The sequence below is a fragment of the Centroberyx gerrardi genome, chromosome 14 (genome assembly GCF_048128805.1).
Source record: "Centroberyx gerrardi isolate f3 chromosome 14, fCenGer3.hap1.cur.20231027, whole genome shotgun sequence".
In the NCBI taxonomy this organism is placed as follows: domain Eukaryota; kingdom Metazoa; phylum Chordata; class Actinopteri; order Beryciformes; family Berycidae; genus Centroberyx; species Centroberyx gerrardi.
The window spans coordinates 9905837-9911836 of NC_136010.1; the positions used below are offsets into that span (position 1 = coordinate 9905837).

The 6000-nt window shown below is 43.9% G+C and overlaps 1 protein-coding gene across 1 annotated transcript in view; it reads right to left on the reverse strand.

Annotated features, from left to right (window-relative positions):
• Positions 1-5389, reverse strand: part of rerea (arginine-glutamic acid dipeptide (RE) repeats a) — a 98438-nt gene extending 93049 nt beyond the window's left edge. Inside the window, exon 1 of the mRNA XM_078288113.1 lies at positions 5307-5389. The gene's annotated coding sequence lies outside the window, so the exon portion shown is untranslated. The remainder of the gene's footprint in view (positions 1-5306) is intronic.
• Between the last annotated feature and the right edge of the window lie 611 nt (positions 5390-6000).

Below are 6000 nucleotides of genomic sequence, written 5' to 3' on the forward strand. Positions count from 1 at the left end.
GAACAATTCCTTGTAAGAGCTAACAAAACCAGAAACTGGATGGGGGGGGGGGGGATGGGAAAATAGAGCAACACTAGCTGTCATTTAAAAATATGTTTTCCACATCCCATCCGAAACATAATCATTACAAGTGTTACTAAACAAAAGAGCTTGCAACACTGCCACTGAATCAAAGGCCAAGCACCCCCCCCTCCACCCCCCCTCCCAGACTGACTATTCCATTTATGGTTTATAGGATTCTGTAGCCACTTACGCTCATTAAAAATGAATACTTAACAAAAGCAGGGGCTGACACACACTGTTTGCTTTAGCCTGATTTCTCCACACTGGAGAAAAACAAGCTGCTCTGAGGCAGCGAGCAGAGGGAGCATGAGAGAGAGAGAGAGAGAGAGAGAGAGAGAGAAAGTGCTCGGCAATACAAATAAGTCAGCCAGTAGCTGAAACAACAGAAAAAGGTGACATGGATGAGTGAGCCAAGCTTCTGAGAGACTTGGCAAGCCTCAGAGGCCCTGGCCTCTTAAGCACTCATATCTAGTAACTTCATTTAATACATTCACCAGGGATGAGCAGACAAGTTGAAGGAAAAAGGGATTGAGAGAAGAAAACAGTCTTGTAAACCAAGAGGAGGTGGGGGGAGGGAGTGTGTGTGGTTGTGGTGGTGGTGGAGGGGGGGGGTGCACTTCAGAAGCTCGACTTTCCTCTAACACATGACTAAATCTCAACAATGTAACAAGTTAACTTCCTTTCTGGCAAGACATTATACGGTGAGACCAAACGGATGTGTTACATTGAACTTTGAGACCATTTTGCTATTTTACTATTCTTAGGCAGGTATTATCTATCGGAAATGTAGTTTCTTCTCATAAGCCTAAGATTTTGAAAGAACAGTGCTTTTCCAGATATAAGCGATGTGGCTTTAAAGCAGTGACTCTCTTTGCCATGAGTCCTATACCCATAAAGAACAAAGACTCCGTGTGACTGCTGCTTGAAGTCGCTGTTCCTCAGACTGACGGCAAGTGCTGATAGGCCCTCCTTCTCTGTTGGCAGGCAGGCAAAAAGCTGACTTCAAATCATTCATTGCCCTTTTAGCCTTCATGGTATCTTAAGAGAGTACTTTACAAGTTGGGGGAATCCAAAGGGAAAATAAGGTCTTACACGACTAATTAAAACATAGACTTCGCCTGGAGGCGGTTGAGAAAAGGGGAAGCAATAAAACAATCCTCTCCTATCTCCCAACAAAGTAATTCAGGGAAATTACTCAACTAAATATGGTTAACTACACGCTTGTGGATATGAAGATTCAGATTTGCAAGGACCACCATTTCAGCTAAAAAGAATAGTACTAGACAGAGTCAAACCCCATCAACACAAAAAGAAAAACAGACTAACAAAAGAATAGGAGTTACACTGTTCTGTATGCAAGCAAACAGCCCTAAGTGACAAAAGCCTAACTGGAAATCAAGATGTCTGTTGGAGACAATCCAGGCAGACAAAGGCAGAAACTAGCCCATTCAACAGCTACTAATTAGGGTGCTACCTAGCAAGCCTTTATTTGGGATCATTAACACAGTTGTAAAAATGTGAGGGAAGCCAAGGAATGGTATTTCACTTTAGGCAATCAGTGCAAGGTCTAGCCTCACATAGCTATCTTGTTTACATAGCTATTCACAGTCACATTTGGCAGCCTTGCAACACTCTGAAAACCAAGACACTTGTAGGATACATATGTCTAATCTCTTTGCCAAGCTACACAAGCTACTCAGGAGAGTGAAACTTGCTTGCAGCAGCCCTTTGGTAGAACTATTGCATATTACAAAAAAAAAAAAATGAACATAAGTAAACTATATTCCAGATGGAGGTAGCAGCCACCTGGTAAACAAATTGATCAAATGCAAGTGAGAGGAAACACAAGCATTTTCTCTTTATAACAGAAGAGAGCAAAACTATATTGCTCATTTGCAGACTTTGATGTATATGAGCAAACAACCCTAACCATAAACACTGCTTTCGTTGGAGGCTCGTACTACTTCTGTATTCATACTTGATAAGTCTATAGTCTCCTTTGCTGACATGAAGAAAAGAGGCTCAACAAAATGGCAAAAAGAAATTTGGGTGTGATGTGTGTACACACCCTAAATTAATCAACCAATTGTAGATGGTCACACACACACATAAGACACAAACACACAAGGTGAATGCAGACACACGCACATGCACACATGGAATACCTCAGGTGCTACCTCACTAAGCCCCTGATTTTCCACAGACATTCTTCAAGCACTCACATGGACTGTCTGTGCCTGTCTGATTCTCCAGGCAAACAGGCCTGCATTCATCTGAATAAAAGAGCAGTTCAGCCTGCCATGGTTGCACAGAGAACAGACTCTAAGGAATGAGACTGTACACTTTCCAAGAGGGCCACAGAGAGACAGAGAGGGTGTAAGCTCTGGTGCAAAAGAGGAAGTTTACATTTCAAGCAAATCCTTTTATGAACAAAGACATAGCAAGAAAAATAAACAGTGCATGTGTTTGATAAACAGCTCTGGATCCAATTAGAAAGACCCCATTCCAATAGGATGAAACTGTATGGCACACACATTTGAAAGTGATCAGCAGTCACAAAGGAACTGCCCATGTTTGCCAATGGGTACCATGAGCATAAAGGCAGGGGAAGGAGAGTGACGGTTGGTGTGTGTGATTCCTGTGTGGTTACCGTCTCCAAGCTAATCTGCTCAGATAGCCAGTGTCTGCTCCATTTCACACAGAGCACATGGCTGCCTCACCTCCATAGACTGCCACCCCATGGCCACTGGGTGGAAGCACAGCTTCATGCTGTTGCTGTGCTAAACAAATAAATTAAGGGGAAAAAAAACACCCAGCTGATAATGTGTAAAACAAAATTAACTCCACACACTATAATTCATAATGTATATTAAGATACTAAATATGGTGGAACAGCCCACAATAGCTGTATCTATTTTATTTCTCCACTTCCAATGCTTATTCAGAAATCAATTATTCTCCTCTGGTCACACTTGGCTGCTCTCAGTGTGTAAGATAATGATTCAGCCATCTAGTTTACAGATAGATAGTGATAACTAGAATAAGCACATCTATTATAGGTCAGAGGAACAAGATCCTGTAGTCATTCAAGTTAATTTTGCATGTCTTGAATTTTTCCTCCTCACTTTCCTCATATTCCTTTTTTTTCCAGTTGGCATGAATAGTAACAGAGAGAAGTAAATCTCAAAGGCAAATGTACGGTCAGCATGTCAGCATTGGGTGCGGTGAGAAAACGATGTGTTATTCAAAGAGACGGCGCGCAGACAGGGTGTTCAGGCTGTGCTATGAGATTTGACTGTTTTCATGGGAGCGAATGGGTAAAATTGTCTGTGTGCAGTCGGAGCAGACAGTTTGGAGATCAGTGCCGAGGTCAAGAGGAGCCACTTAGCTGTGCTTTGGCCTTCCAACCCCTACAGCGTTCAGAATCAACCGTGCCACTGTGGGAGTAGATAAAAAGCTTGGCAGCAGCCTTGCATCTGAAGACGGCTACATTTACTAATGCATGCAGGCTTTATTTATGGCTTTTTAAAGGTACAAAATGGAAATTAATGGGAATAGGCAGGAAGGTGGAAAGCTAGCTCATTAGCCAGCGTATATTAGCTTAGCCTCACTAGTGCAGATCCCCATAGGCATTACATCTAGGGGCTTGGTATACACAAACACAGCAATAAACAATCAAGACACAGAACCATACATCTCTCTCATTTACAACTGAACCATGAAGGTCATTTTTGATTTTTTTTAAGCTATTAGCAGTATAGTTTAGAATGTGAGTTAATCAGAATAACACCAGATGTAACACTGACTTTTGTTCCCATTACACATTATTACACCAGCGAGGAGACAAGAAGAATAGCTGCCCCTTTGATGTCAGCTCTGTTGCCGGTGAGGAGGTAATGTGCAGAAATCTTAGAATAATGTGGTTGTTGTCATCTATGATTAGACTGATAACCAAGGAAACTACTGCCTATGTCCTTATTGTCAAGACTCGTGTATCGAGTCAGCATGGCAGCGTCTCTCTGTCATCATGTTGTTGTGGATGCATAGAGAATTTATATTCAGACGTGGCAGATGGGAAATTCCACAAATGGCTTGTTTGAATGCATGTGTTCTGCATAATGCATACAGCATCTATCTAATAATAGATATGTGAGTGTGGTAGGGAAGTGAGTGTGTGCATAAGAGAGAGCAACAAAGAGGGAGAGAGAAACAGACAGAAGAGAGAACGAGAGCACAAGAGATACTGTAACGCTGTTGATATTCGATATTGAGCAGAGTGGAAACATATCATGCACCAAACTAACTGTCTTTATAGGCGCAGTGGGTAATGGATGGAGGAGGCGTGGTACGGCACTAGCTCTGAAAGTTAGCTAGTGGCAGAGGGATGGAGGGAAGGAGAGATGGATAGAGGGAAGGATGGAGAGGAGGAGGGAAGGAAGGATGGAGCGAGGGACGGAGCGCCAGCCGTAGCTCCTGTGTTCCTGCACACATCAGCAGCAGGAGGGCAGGGATGCGCGGAGGCCACAGCAAGCCAATTACCAAACTCATTAAGTAACCTGCTAGTCGGCTTTGAACTGCAGCCCCCTCCATATCGTTACTGGATTCTCCGCCGCTGTTGTGGACATTCAGATAGGCGCTGCTCTCAGTCTCACACCTCTTTTTAAATGGCTAGAGAGAGGAGCGGAAATGGCAAAACCGTAATCACATTTTCACATGCCTTCACTGGAATTACAAGTGCATGTAGAATCACAAGTAGAATTGCAATGAAAAAGATAGCTGGCTTGACAGTAAGGCATTGCCAAAATGATGGTGGACTGGCTATGAAGAAAGGAGAAAGGCCAGTTAGCATAGGCGCAATGATAACAAAACATTAAATAGCGCATCTAGACAAATATGAGAGTGGGTTAGCATGAGCTACCAGTTGGGGGATGAATGAACACTGACAGGCTTGAGCCGTTCTCTCCTGTGTGAGGGCGACTAGCAGGAGAGATAAGTGGGAGGAGGAGGACGAGGAAGAAGCATGCTGAGGGGTTAGGAGGACATGGAGGAGCGAGGCTGAGAGCACCACAGGCAGGTAGAGAGAATTATCAAGGTCCATTGGGTGGAGCAGGAACAGAAACAGACTGGGGGGAGGGGAGGGAGGGGGGAGGGGGGAGGGGAGGGAGGGGGGGGGGTTACAAGGAGGACGGAGGAAAACGCTGCGTTAGTCGGTGCTCCAGTAACACGCAGCATTGTTGACTAACCTTGACTGCATTCACCTCCTAGCTCTCCGCCACACTGCCTCTCAACAAGTATTGACACAACGACACTCTGGAAGGGAAAAACTGAAGGAAACAAAAAAACAGAGACACACACACACAGAGAGGACAGAAAAAAACATGAATGATGTGTAAATGGAACAAATGAGGTGATAACAGCTTGACAGTAGAGGTGTATGCATGGTTGAAATACAGCCAATGAAGAAAGCTGCAGCATTTGGCATCATGTTGAACACTATGAATGCAGCTGCTGAAAGACATGAGCGTGCACAAAAAATAATAATGCAATTCATAGTGCAGTTGACATTTTCTGTGGGGAGATTGTGAGCATTTATTCTAAGCCAGCATTCATTTCCCACTCTCCTATGACTCTCTTCACATTCACACACAGAGCTAGGCACTCATACCTGATATGCTACACACACTCTAAAACGCACACACACACACGCGTACACAAACATACACACACAGTCCCCCACCCCAGAACCACCCCCATTATCCCATGAGCCCTCTCTTCTCTGCCTCGCTCGACAAGAGCTTGGAAATAAAAACATCACAGCTCTGCCTCGCAGCACCTGTTCAATAACATTGACATTTCACATTCAGCATCCACACACTGAGAGATTCCCTGCATTTACTCTCTTTAACACCCAGAAACACAAGACACACACACTATAAA